This window comes from Euprymna scolopes, chromosome 11 (genome assembly GCF_053919585.1).
Source record: "Euprymna scolopes isolate OS-2025 chromosome 11, ASM5391958v1, whole genome shotgun sequence".
NCBI lineage: Eukaryota > Metazoa > Mollusca > Cephalopoda > Sepiida > Sepiolidae > Euprymna > Euprymna scolopes.
The window spans coordinates 93,658,234-93,672,233 of NC_136492.1; the positions used below are offsets into that span (position 1 = coordinate 93,658,234).

The window sequence follows — 14,000 nt, forward strand, 5'->3', positions numbered from 1 at the left end:
TAAGTGAAGAATGTGGCTCTATGTCCACTAATATGTTTTGCGATATCACACCCAGAAAACATTCTCTCTCCAAACTTAATATTTACGATATCTTTCATAATTCAGTGAGGTTTTCATAAAAAGGGTATTAGTAATCGCGAGTGATGAACGAAATTCTAATTGCATACATACTTATGGAAATGCATAATGTTTATCTTATTAAATCCGAATTAGCGGTTGATGCAAACTTCTTCACACACACACACACACACACACACACACACACACACACACACATATATATATATATATATATATATATATATATATATACTCACGTTCACACCTAACAAGGCATATCGTCACTGGGATGTAATGGACTACTATATAGGACCAGGCGTAGGAAAGATTAACAAGATGTTGGTCTACGTTACATTTAAACTTCTGCATATTATGTACAATCATATAAGCAGGTAACAGGAAGGGAATTACAAAGTCCAGCCGGTCAAGGAAAGAAACTATTAGAGTAGAAAGCTTTCTGGCATTTAGACACCCCAACAGTGAAGGGTTAGATTTTGTTGCTAAGCTGGTTTGTCAGGCATATGTGCGTCAAGGGGGCATAATTGTAACGAGTTCATCAGAGAACATTCCGTTAAAATATTTGTAAAACAGGCACAGAGATGCCGCATTTCAGCAATAGGACAGGGGTTGGAGCTTAGTTGACAAAATAGGGCCTATTAGATTGAAAACTCTTTTTTGGATCCTATCCAAGAGGGGGAGACTAGTGGTTGATACACTAGCCCAGATGTTGCAACAATACTTTATGCATGAACGAATGCTGGCCTGGTAGAGGTACGGGGTATTCTCAAGTGTGAGTAGTTTTCTAGCTCGATAGAGGGAATCCATCTCCTTTGCAGCAGCCTTCACAATGCCCTGGATGTATTTGTTCTAGTTCGTATTGCCCGTGAATGTCAGGTAAAGAGTTTGAAGAAAGATTTCTCAGATAGAGTGTTATTTGTCATGGATATTGATGGTTAGAGAGTCTTCTTGTAATTGTTAAAGGAGGCAACTTAGTCTTACTCGCATTAACTGTTACTATCTATTTGCGCTCTAATTCTACTACAGTCTGGAGGTCATTTTCTAGCGATTCTGACATTGACTTAGATTTATGTACACCCGTTCTTCTCTTGTGCATGTTATAGAGCGTTGTATCATCAGCAAATATACCTATCTAGGACACTATATTACCAGGGAGGTCGTTTATGAATATCAGGAATAGTAAGTATCCACCTCTGACACACTCCCGCATTAATGTTATGCTACGTGGATGTACGTCCATCAATGACAACCTGGATGTTCCTATTGTCTTAGAAAGATCTACTTATATTTAGTACACGTCCAGATATACCGTATGATTATATATACATAGGAACTCGTGTAAATCTCTCTTGGTCTGTTTGGTATATTCAGGCCATTCAATAAAACACGTATATGATACAGAAATAAACACTATGAATGTGAATCAAGCGAACAATTCTTTGACTTTGGAGCGTTTAATAAACGTGTGTATATATATATATATATATATATATATATATATATATATATATATATATATATATTTGCGACCTGGCAAAAGGCCACAGGGGAGACAACCAAGCAAAAAAATCCGAAACAAAATTCATCCTAAAACAGCAAAACTAAAGCTGGCTTACTAGGACACTATATTTATATAAAAAAAATATATATGCTAATTTGGGCACATGTTATTGGTTTGAAAATATAGATTTTCTTTTTTTGTCAATTGTAATACCATTTTAACTACAGAATAGTACTATAATCTTCTAAAAGCCTGCAAATTTTTATGTAGTTTCGGCCCATAGAACCAAAGATATGAACATTTAAATATTTAATTTGGGGACGATTATAGATATATCACTTTTTGGGGCAATTTTATAAGTTCGAAATCTCGGCAACTACTGATTAAAATTCAACAAATAAAGGCTCGTTGGAAAGCTAATGACCTGAATTGTGTAGTGAGCTATGTGATATTTGTCCTTAAGGTCATACATTACTGTTTCAAGAAATGGGGATCACTTTTCTATATTAATTTAACATAAAATGAACACCAACTTTATGGCCACCTTAGCTATAAAATGGAGGTTCATTTTACGTTAGGTTTATATAGAAAAGTGATCTCCCACTTTATAATTTCTTCAAATCTTGGAAACTATTGATTTCCTGGGATTTTAACTGCTATTTTCGTTTTCAGTGTCCTCAACAACTTTAATAGTGGTACTTTTAACGGATTTTTCGTGGGTAGATACTGCAGCTTTACGAATACTTCAATCATAGTCATTTATTTTCCTACTTTTTTATATGAATTACAAAATATCTGAAATTTTTCAAAAAACTCTGGCCTTGATGGAAGGGAGACAAAACTTCTGCTATAGTTTCAAATGTCTAAAATAACAGCAAGGGGAGACTTGATTCCAAATATTTCTCATATGTTATATCTCCCACCTTTGGTTTTCATACATAAAGAAAATTTCACAGTACATAAGGCTTATTTTATATTTTAGATATTCATAACTGTACCCTATTTCCAAAAGAGGGGAGGTATTACATATGAGAAATATTTGGAATCAAGTCTCCCTTTGCTGTTGTTTCAGATCATTTGAAACCATAGCAGCAAGTTTTTGTCTCCCTTCCATGAGGGCTAGAGGTTTTGGGGAAATAATTATATATATATATATATATATATATATATATATATATATATAGCCCCGACCTTTTTCTTGGGGGGATAACTTAAAGAAAGCTATGTTACCAAACCCCAAACTATGCAAAAATTGAAGGAAAACACAAGGAACGAAATAAGGGAATTAAATCGCAATTAAGAGATCGTAAATCTTTCATGAATAATGTTTTGGAAAGAGCACATAAATGCGAAGCTGAAAATGGGCAACATTTAAAAGACATTATTTTGAATTAATAAAGGTTGTTTGAATTTTATGCCTTTTTTTTAATATCCCAATGCTTTATTCACATTGTGTTACAATTACAAAACTATATAATCAAAAATAAAGAATCTATCTAAGTTCAAAACCCTTCAGTTACTTTTAGGAAACCCTAGAGCCGTGAACACCCACAGTGCAATCCCGATTTGGAATCTAGGTACACTGATTACTCCTGAAAAGTCGAAACCAATGTACGTTGCTTATATATATCTATATATGAAGGCACTTTTTATCTCCGGGTGTGAGTTTATTCGCCACGGAGTCCACTGCGATTGGGCCGACTTTCTTTTTAATTTCACGCATGTATATGTACATACTCTGTTTTGAAGTGTTCTTAAGTAAGAATGCCCCTTATAAGTATCGATAATCGATAATCGAAAAATCCGTTTAATGCAGAAATAGTTCAATTTTGACAAAAGTTAACTCTTATACAGCCAAACATCACAAGCGTACTTGTTGTATTACAACAGAAGAATAAATTTTAATTCAAGCCATCATGTAAAAATAATTTATGAAATCAGTAGTCGGCTTTTACAGTGCAATTTATACTAGAATATATAGAATGTGCGGAAGCATGTTTAGTTTCGTCCCGGTGCATTGTGGAGGAGCCCGGACTAGAGCGGACACTCAATCAATTCAATTGAAAATGGGCATTTCGATGACATTTATTATAGTCTTTGAAATCTGGAAGATGTGTAAATCCTCATTCAATCCCGGGAAATGTCGAGTCTCTGCCAATATATATATATATATATATATATATATATATATATATATATATATATATATATATATATATATATATATATATATATATATATATAAGTAAATTCTTGGTACAGCAAAATGGAAGGAGAAATTTCAGAGGAAACATAATTTAATTTAAATACCAAAGAAAACAAAAGAAACGGGCAGGTGAAATTATTAAAATTTCCTTAAGGCCTTATGAGATTTTTTTTTCTCACTGGTCTTCCAATTGAAACCAAATTCCCTTCTTTCCTCATTCGTTTCTTAGTTTTTAATTTATCATTCTGACGTTTCCTCTTAGAGGGTCAGACGATAAGGCCTTAAGGAAATTTTAATAATTTCACCTGCCCGTTTCTTGTGTTTTCTTTGGTATTTAAATTAAATTATGTTTCCTCTGAAATATATATATATATATATATATATATATATATATATATATATATATATATATTAAAAAGATCAATAATTGTGAATTAAAAATCAATTTAAAAAGGAAAAAAACTCGAGTGTACGATCGTTTCGGAAACGATGTTCATTTTATTTAAATTGACAATAACTTTTGACAATAATTGACAAAGGATTTGTCTTGGAATATAATCTCCTCATCAGCAAAAAATAGGGGAGGGAGGAGTTTAAGACACCAAAATAAAACTAGTATGTTTGTAGTAAGTAAGGCGGATATTCCTTATTGAGCTCTATTAAAAAAAAAATTTTTTAGTTCAGTCATGTTGGACATGTTTCTGTATCTTATCTCCGAATGATTGAAATAATTATTTACAGTTTCTTCTAATTAGAAGAAACTTTAACTAATTTTTGCTGATGAGGAGATTATGTTGTAAGACAAAACCTTTGTCAATTATTGTCGATAATTATTGTCAATTTTAATAAAATGAACATCGTTTTCGAAACGATCGTATACTAGAGTTGATTTTGTTTGAGTTTTTTTCCTTTGAAACTGATTTTTAATTCACAATTATTGTTTTTTTTTTACTCAATATTAATATACTTCTAGGATACATGTACCTATTGAGCTTATTATATATCTACAGAACTATGAGCACTGTTTTCTTTTAAAAGCATTTATATTAATACATTTATTCATACATTAAAATAAGCTCTGCTTTTTAAACTCCAGGTTTAATTCCCTCTATGAAATAATATATAATATGTGTGTGTGTGTGTGTGTGTGCATGGGTGTGTTTGTGTGTGTGTGTGTATCTACTATAGTGGAGGAACTGGTGGTTTCTACCAGCGTAATAACTATTGTCTTGTTACGATTAGCCACATTGAAGAACCTTTAACAGACGAACCAGCTATCACTGGATCTTGTTCTCCTTCTCTCTCTCCCTCTCTCTTTCTCTCTATCATATAACTATCTATCTATATATCTATAAAAGTAAACGTGTCAGTGTGTCTGTGTGTACCTGTGTGTCTGTGTGTCTGTGTGTGTATATTTCCCTACGCAATAACTCTGTCAATTTTAAGTATAGAGACTCTAAATTTGATATACATGGTACTGAGATTTGGGAAAATCTTTGTAATCCGTTTTTGGCCAAAAATTTTGCGGTTAAGGGGTCAAAGTTCAACGATTTGACCTTTGAGAACTCTACCAAACTCCTCCGCCGATTTGGGGTCTAAGCACTTGAAATTTTAGATATATGTTCCTTGGACATGGATCTAACTTAATAACTTAATTTGAGCTCCAAACAATAAATGTTAAGTGGTCATAATAGGGATCAAAGTAAAAAAAATTGACCGCTGTTTTTTTTTGCTCAACATACACCTCCAAACACCCGGACAACGCCGGGCTGAAATGCTTATATATATATATATATATATATATATATATATATATATATATATATATATTCATTTATTCATTCATCTTTTTTACCAGGGTGCACTATGCTATGTCGCAATGCAATAAAATCAATAAAATCTTATTATTTAAATCCATTATTACCTACACGTTTTCTTTTCCAAATGTTTTCATATTTGTTTAAGATTATTTGAGAAGACATTGTATTCAGTTGAAATTCGAAAAACAAAATTAGATTTCGTGTGTGTCTGTAAAAAAACGCGTCTGCAACTGTCAATTGAAATTACTCTCACCTTCAAAACTAACCAGAAAAAAAACACGGCAACACAAAACTTCTGTTAAAGATAATTAAAATTAGATTCAAATTCTAGAAAAAAAATTGAATAAATGATTACAACTAAATGTTTTTGTTCGTTTTAATTCGTTTTTTTTTGTCAAAATATAAGAATATATGAATTTCTGGTTAATAATATTGTTTTTCTCTTAACTTTTATCGCCGTAAACGTTAGATTTCTACTAAGTTTCGGCCGCTTTACCTACAAGTTATTTTTCAGGGTGTTTGCTTATGGCGACGATTTGCGTATCCATTAAAATCACATCTTTCCAGAAAACCTTGTATTAAAACACTATTTTTAGATTTATTTCCATTTTAACTCACAAAGTTTATAATAAAGGGCAATTCATTTTATATATATATATATGTATATATATATATATATATATATATGCATACATATATATGCATACATATATATATATGCATACATATATATATGCATACATATATATATGCATACACACACACATATATATATATATATATATATATATATATATATATATATATATATACTAGCAGTTCCGCCCGGCTTTGCTCGCGCCCTATGTGCTGTTCATTAGGTTATGTGCATGAGTATATATTGAAAATTGTAAAGTAATGCCTTTCTGTATAATAATCTTTTTTTACTACCATAGAGAAAAGACAGACCGACAGACATTTTCACACACACACACATATATATATATATATATATATATATATATATATATATATATATATATATATATATATATATAGATAGATAGATAGATAGATATATAGATAGATTGGATGTAATACATATAATAATTTTAAAAAGTATTAAAAAAAGACTCTTGAGCCACTACCGAGAATCGAAACCAAAACGTTTAGCTCACGATTTATTTTGCCTCTGCCGTCAATGACTGGGCTATGAAAAAATATTTACTGCAAGGCTAAAAATCAAAACATGAACCAATAGCTGCTACGTTATGCATTCATAATGCCGGCGTTCGACCTTCATCTGCAATATTTTATTTTTTTTTAATTTTCACACTTTTGCACCGATTTTTCTGGGCTAAAACACAAAATATAAGGTTTTGCATGGATTCAAATACCTTATATATGAAGTTTCATGTCTGGTAGGAAACATTTGTTAAACAAAAATATGTACGTATGCATAAATATATATGGAAACAATTTTGTGTTTACTATAAACTTTTTACGCAAATATTATGCAAGTATAAATCATGTAGAATATCTGCCTGAATATAATTACACTTAATAGTTTACTAAAGATGATTATCTAATTAGAAAACCGAAGCAACTAATAGGGAGATAATTAAAATGAATGTTTAAAAGAATGTGAAAATTCACTAGATCTTTTGCTAGCGAATACAATTTCACAACCCATATATAACAAAGTTCTATTTTCTTTTTACATAAGTAGAAAAGAGGGTGCTAATATGAATATCAATACACACAAAAGAAAAACGAATTTATAGGAGTGTATATATATATATATATATATATATATATATATATATATATATATATATATATATATATATATATATATATATCGTCACACAAAATCAGTGAGTAAAATTTATCTAATTGATTAATTTCAAATAGCCGGTCAAATAACCTATCGGTTTCAATTATTTTCAATAATCAACGTTTTTCGTTTTTATACCAGTTTTTTTAAAACCGATTTATATACTTTCTATCTTTTTAAAACGTTCAGACACATGATAACATCACACATGGTTTTTCTATATCTCATTCCCTATCACAAACAGTCACGTTCTCAGACAGTCTTCCTGACCGACAAGATTATTAAGCTTCACTTTTAGATTTATTTATGGGCACCTGAGGATTATGTAACAAATGCCCATGACCCACTTAGAAATGCCGATTGCATTGTTATAATGGTAGAAATCTCCCTAAACCCTCGAACCCAAGTTGAAGAGACATTACTCAAAACGACAAGGTACTACAATAAAGCTTACTGGGAAACCATAAAGGATCACATCAGAGATGCTCCATCGTGTAGTATCTTTTTCCTTCCCGCGGAACAGTGTACAAATGAGGCTATTAAATGGTACAAAGCAGCAATTGAAAGGTGCGTTGTAAGTTGTAGTAGTAAGAGAAATAACCGCAGCCAAGAGAATGTATTCACAAGTAATTAGAAAATGTTTTCAGTCGCAGAAAATAGGGACTCGCAATTTCTGGAAAACAGCGTAGTAAATAAGGGTCAATCAACAATTCCATCACTATCCAACAACTTTAAGATTATCTGCAAAGTAACTGAAAAGGCAAATCAGCTTGCCCGACAGTTTGCCTCAGCTACATTTCAGACCCAACTAACTACCCCATACCAAATTTCCCTTTGCAGTCTGAAGCCATACTCGATTATCTAAAAATCACCTTTCCGTTGTTTGTGATGCCATAAAAAACTAGACACCTCGAAGATATGTGGGCCCGATATTATCTCTGCTATACTATCGAAAAATTTAGAAGGTAACTTTGGTTCTCCCCAAACTCCAACAAATGCCTTACTGAATCTTGCTTTCCCTACTTCTGAAAAATTACTTCTGTTGTACCAGTTTACAAAAATTCTGGCGAGAATACTGATCCACTCAGTTATCACCCATAACTCTATCTTCGCCAAAACCCGAGTTCTTAATTAATCAAGCACTAGTTCACTACCTCATAGATAATAAACGTCATTCTGGTCTACAGCATGGATTTATGCAAACCCGTTCTATTGCAGATATCCTTATTGTAATCTTTGTACGTATATGCACAGCACTGGATAAGGTAGGGGAGGCTAGGTCAGTAGCTCTAGACATATATAAAGCCTTTGACAAGGTTTGGCACGATGATCTTCTCATCAAAATTAAATCGTATGGTATTATTGGACGCATACTTCGCATAATCAAATCCTTCTTAGATAATAGAAAAATCCAGGTTATCCTTGATTGTCGTACATTTGCACAAAATGATGTTAATGCGAATGTGCTACAGTGGTCAATCCTCTGATCGTTATTATTCCTGATATTTATAAACGACCTTCTGTCTCTGAGGTGGTTATATATGCTCATGACACTTCGTTCTATAGAACACTCGAGAGGAAAACTAATGAATACATATCTAAAAAATTGCTAAACTATAGAGGAAGACCTCCAGTTTGTCGTGAAATGCGGCCAAAACTGAATGGTAACATTCAATGCCGCCAATACTAAGCCTATTTCGTTTAATAATTACAAGAAACATGACCTGTCAACCACTGATTGCCATAAATAAATACATACACTACTTGAAAGTTCTTACCTCAAACTCCTTGGCATAACATTCACAAACAACATCAATTGGTACAAATACATTGAGGTTACTTCCAAGACTGCTGCGAATTAGTTAGGCTCTCATTACCGTGCTAAAATGTTACTCACACCTGAAAGTATCCTGTATATCTATAAGGCAACTACGCTTGGAATATTGTTGCCACATCTGATAGAGATAGCGTTTTAAAAAAATAGTCGCCAACCTAATAGATCCCGCACTGTCGGCAAAATTCCAACCTCTGTCCCCTCGCCGAAATGTGGCTTCTCGGCGCCTACTTTACAACTACTTTAATGGTAAATGCTCGGACGAACTCAAAACACTAATACCTTCCTGACGTAAATACCCCCGACAAACCAGACAAGGAGCAAAATTCCACCCCTTTGCTGTAGAAATTCCTAGATGCCAAAAAGCCTTCCATTCAAATAGCTTTTATTCTGCTAGACTTTGGAATTCCCCCCGAGACTCCTGTTTCGCTAACATGAAAAGCTAAAGTATAATGTGAACAGAAACAACTCTCTACACAGTATCTCGGCAATTCTGGTCCCAAATAGAAGCCCTTTATGTCTTAGTGGCACTGAGGCTTGTTTGGGGTAATTACACAGTTTAAAAAAAACTTCAATTTCAAACGATTATTTGAATATCAGTGCGAAACTAGCAAAGGATATTTTTCTCCGTCATATTTGACGATGAGTATCCACGTATCTAATCAAATAACTTGCTTTAAAAACGATTTATATTTATTTGTAAAATGTTTAAGTAATGCTATATAAAATTCGTATTATAGTCCACAATTTTGTCCAAGATCAAAGTATAGTATCTGTTCTTCAGATGCAGCACTTCCATTTATCGTTCTCTTTCAGTGGAGGAGAACTCCTTCACGACTGAGACAATTTTTATTTTTGTACCTTTTTCTCCACGTTAAAAAAACGACCCTGGTGTCTAACTCTGTCCCATGGGGAGGCATTTTAAATAGGTACAATATTTCATTGGGTTTGTTTTCTGCATGCACAAAGTGTTAAACAGTTTTTTGAAATTGCTAAAATCTTAAAGCTAGCGAGTGAAACAAGTGCCTTTTCGAATCTCTGGACGTAAGGTTTTAAAGATGTGAGGGGAAGCGGAAAAGCAAGTTAAAAAAAAAAGAAGACGACTCAGAATACCCTACCCGATTAAATAAATTCAGAAAAAAATGCTCTATAAAAAAAATTCAACGGTTAGTGTTTTCTTTTATATCATTAGAAATTATAATTTATACTTGAAAAATTCTAATTCTATTTAACAGGAATATTTTCATGATATATCTAGATAAATGGTGAATGGGAATACTGTCGAAATATCAATTACATCAATTTGTCAGATCGCCGAAATATTAATTTTAAACAAATAAATGTGTGTTTATTTTGCATATTATCGAGTTGTAATTTGGCTTATAAACGTATTTCATTTAATGTACACTAGTATAATATGTATATATATATATATATATATATATATATATATATATATATATATATATATATATATATATATATATATATAACTGGATGTGTGTACTCCCACGCCATCATGCAACATATAGCAAATAAAACGCATTTTTCTAGCCCACTTAGTAGAAAGCTATTTTCAAGTAGTGATGGAAGTAAAAAAAAAAAATCACACATGCATCTCGGACTTAACCCGCCGATTGAAATGAACTCAGAAAAATCTCTCATTCTTAAAAATTGTTTCTCGAGTGCAAATAATAAATTTCTTTCACTGTTAAAAATGAAAATATAGCCCCACGGCGCAACACGTGAATCATAGACGCTAATATAATTTTAATATGATTTCAAGTCCAACATAAACAAGTACCTGATGAACCGCCCCCTTAAGTAAGACACTTTATCAGATCTCCATTAATAGCGATTACTACAATATTATCCCATTGATTACTGTACACACAATGACCCTTATCCCCGAGTGGCCTCTGGACCTTGGTAAGTGGTGACTTCCTTGTAAAAAAAGAAGGTTTTAGACTGTCGTCAGTCTTTCATTAAAAATAATTTTCTTGATAAAAAAAATGCTTTTTCGTATTAGGTTTCATTTTTTTCATTTTTGCTATCAAGAAAAATTCCGACCAACCCGACTAGCAACAGATTCCCACCCCTTTCACTGTGTTATATAGTGTTTCATTATTATTATTCTTGTTGTTATTATTATTATTATTGTTGTTGTTGTTATTGTTCGTTGTTAGGAAGTCTTATTAAAAGTGAGTCTTAGAGAGTCTTATTAAGAGAGATGTTGCGTTCTGTGTTCGTGTTATGAAGAGATTCATATATATAAAATGTTCATATTTAGAAGTGTAGGAGAAGCTCTTAGAGTGAGGAGACAGTGTTGAGACAGTCTTAGTGTTCACATTGTAGATATGAGATGTAGAGACATTGTGTATGTGAAGACATTTTAAAACACAGGATATATAAGACATATAATGACAATTTCACTTTACCTTTTGGTAGAATTACAATACAAAGACGACGTTTATAAAAACACATGATGATACGTTTATTTCTTCTTCGACCGGTCGGTGGTTTTCTTAGTCAGGAATTCAAAGTTTTACATTCTATGTTTCAAAGATGACCGTCTCGCTTCCAGACGTTCGACTGTCCATCTCTGGACTCCAGACTGTCGTCCGTCGTCCTCAGACTCTCTCTCTCTCTCTCTCTTAACTCTAAAGTTTCTAACTATATCGAGAACTTCCCATTTTCCATGACGTCATACCCATGTTAAAACATGTGTCTTCTTTCACATGTTCTGGAAATGCGTGTCCAAAACTTTTTCCTTTGTTTACAAATGGAATTTTAACCTATATTTCCAGTAACCTATATTTCCAATATGTTACAAACATGTTTATTAAATTATCCTATAGTTGCATTCCTCAATTCAATTTTATAACAGAATTGACAAATGCACATTCCTTTTCTTAAAATTATTTTATCTCTAAGCTAAACAATGGTTTGTTTTTACATTCCATTTTCTAATTCTCTCTCGTAATCTATTTCTAAACCTAAATTACGAGGTTCGAATTTCGTCTATTCTATTTCATTTTTACATTTAACTAATTCCCTATTTTTATACTTACATGAAAATGGGGCAGCCCTTATCATATAACAACTGTACCTAGCGGCATGACGGCTTTTCTACTCCGATAACCTTTTCCTTGAACCGATAGTCTTGGGAATTGCCTCCTCTTGACTGTATCAACATGCAAAAATTTAAATGTAATGTGAACAAAGTTTGAGCAAAAGTGTTTGTTTTGTTTGAAAAGCGGGCAATTATTCGTGCTTCTTAATATTCATAGAAATAGATAAAATTTATTTAAAAAGCATTATCTTATAACACGAACGGGGATCTTTAATAAATTTCCAATGAGATAACACTTGTCTATTTCTCTTCAACAGATATACGACCGTATATATGAACTTTCTCGTAATGTTTGACGCATGAGGTCCATGAACTCTGTTTTGCCGTTTTCAAGGTTTGTGCTCCTACAAAGCAAACCTCAGAATTTACTAGTGGCTTATTCGCGCTCTATGTAGATTGGCCTGTATTTGATAGTCTTGTACGTACGCGTTAATGCATGCAGCATATTTTGCCCGTCATAGTTTTCTAATCGAGGCATCATATTCAACACTTTCTGTATGTATAACAGCAAGTTTAAGAATATCTTTCAGTTTTTTTTTATACGTGAAGAATGGGCGTTCCATACTCCGAATACGGCAACGTTGTCAGGGAACCAACGCATGTTGTAGCCTCAATTTTTATTTATTTTTATTTTTTTTTACACAGTGATCACCACTTATCAGGGCCCGGAAGCCACTCAGGGATAAGGGTTATTTTTGTTGTACATTTATTTCCTCGTTGTTACGGCCGTGACGTTACCCACGTGATCGACGTCTCATGTGATCTCGGGCGTTCTTTTTGTCTCTCTCGTGATCTCGAATGTTATTTCGTGCTCCATATCTCTTTCTTTACCGGTGATGTCATTTTGCATTTTGCATATAACTGTCCGTGCAATGTTATAATAATTTCGTTCAATTGACCATGAGTGGTTTTGGAAGCCGACTTTTATCCATGCTGACAAGGTGACCTCCCCTACGAAATCAAGATCTCGTTAAAAACGCTTCAATGCTAACACCCTTCAAATAAACCAAAATTAGAAGCCTTATAAAAGTTAAACCATATTTACTGTGAAGACAACGTTTATGAAAGATGTCCAATTGGACGCTGTGTCTTCTGTATTGGTCCATGCTTCTCATACATACAGCCATATCAAAACAATCTCGGCACGATAGGGAATATATAAATATGTATGTATTCGATTCAATTACAGGGGGATGTATTTTGTAATCACATAAAATAAACATGTCGTTTGTATAAACGCTACTCTCACACAACGCAATTATTGCGAAGAAAGCGATCGTTTCACGAAAATTAGACAGCAGAATATATTTAGATCTATCTATCTATATTATTAAATATTATAGTATTTTTGAGTTTGTTCGTATGCAAATAGAAATATGTGAGTGTTTCAGCAAAAAAGAATAAGAGCTGTGCACGTTACAAATGTAGTAGCTTTACGATGTCAGTACGTGAGTTCGAGTCTTATGTAAGGTTGAAAAAACATATATTTTTATCTCGATAGTTATTTTATAAATTTAAATAAACTAGCGGATTGGCGCCCGGCTTTGGCCGGACGTAAAATACGCTTAAATATGATATTTTAATTTGTCGAAATTTCGTATATATTACGTCA

The 14,000-nt window shown here is 32.7% G+C and overlaps 1 protein-coding gene across 4 annotated transcripts in view; it reads left to right on the top strand.

The window, feature by feature from the left end:
* The window catches only part of LOC145287966 (filamin-A-like), a 311,755-nt gene that overhangs the window by 257,180 nt on the left and 40,575 nt on the right, over positions 1-14,000 (top strand). The window lies entirely within an intron of this gene.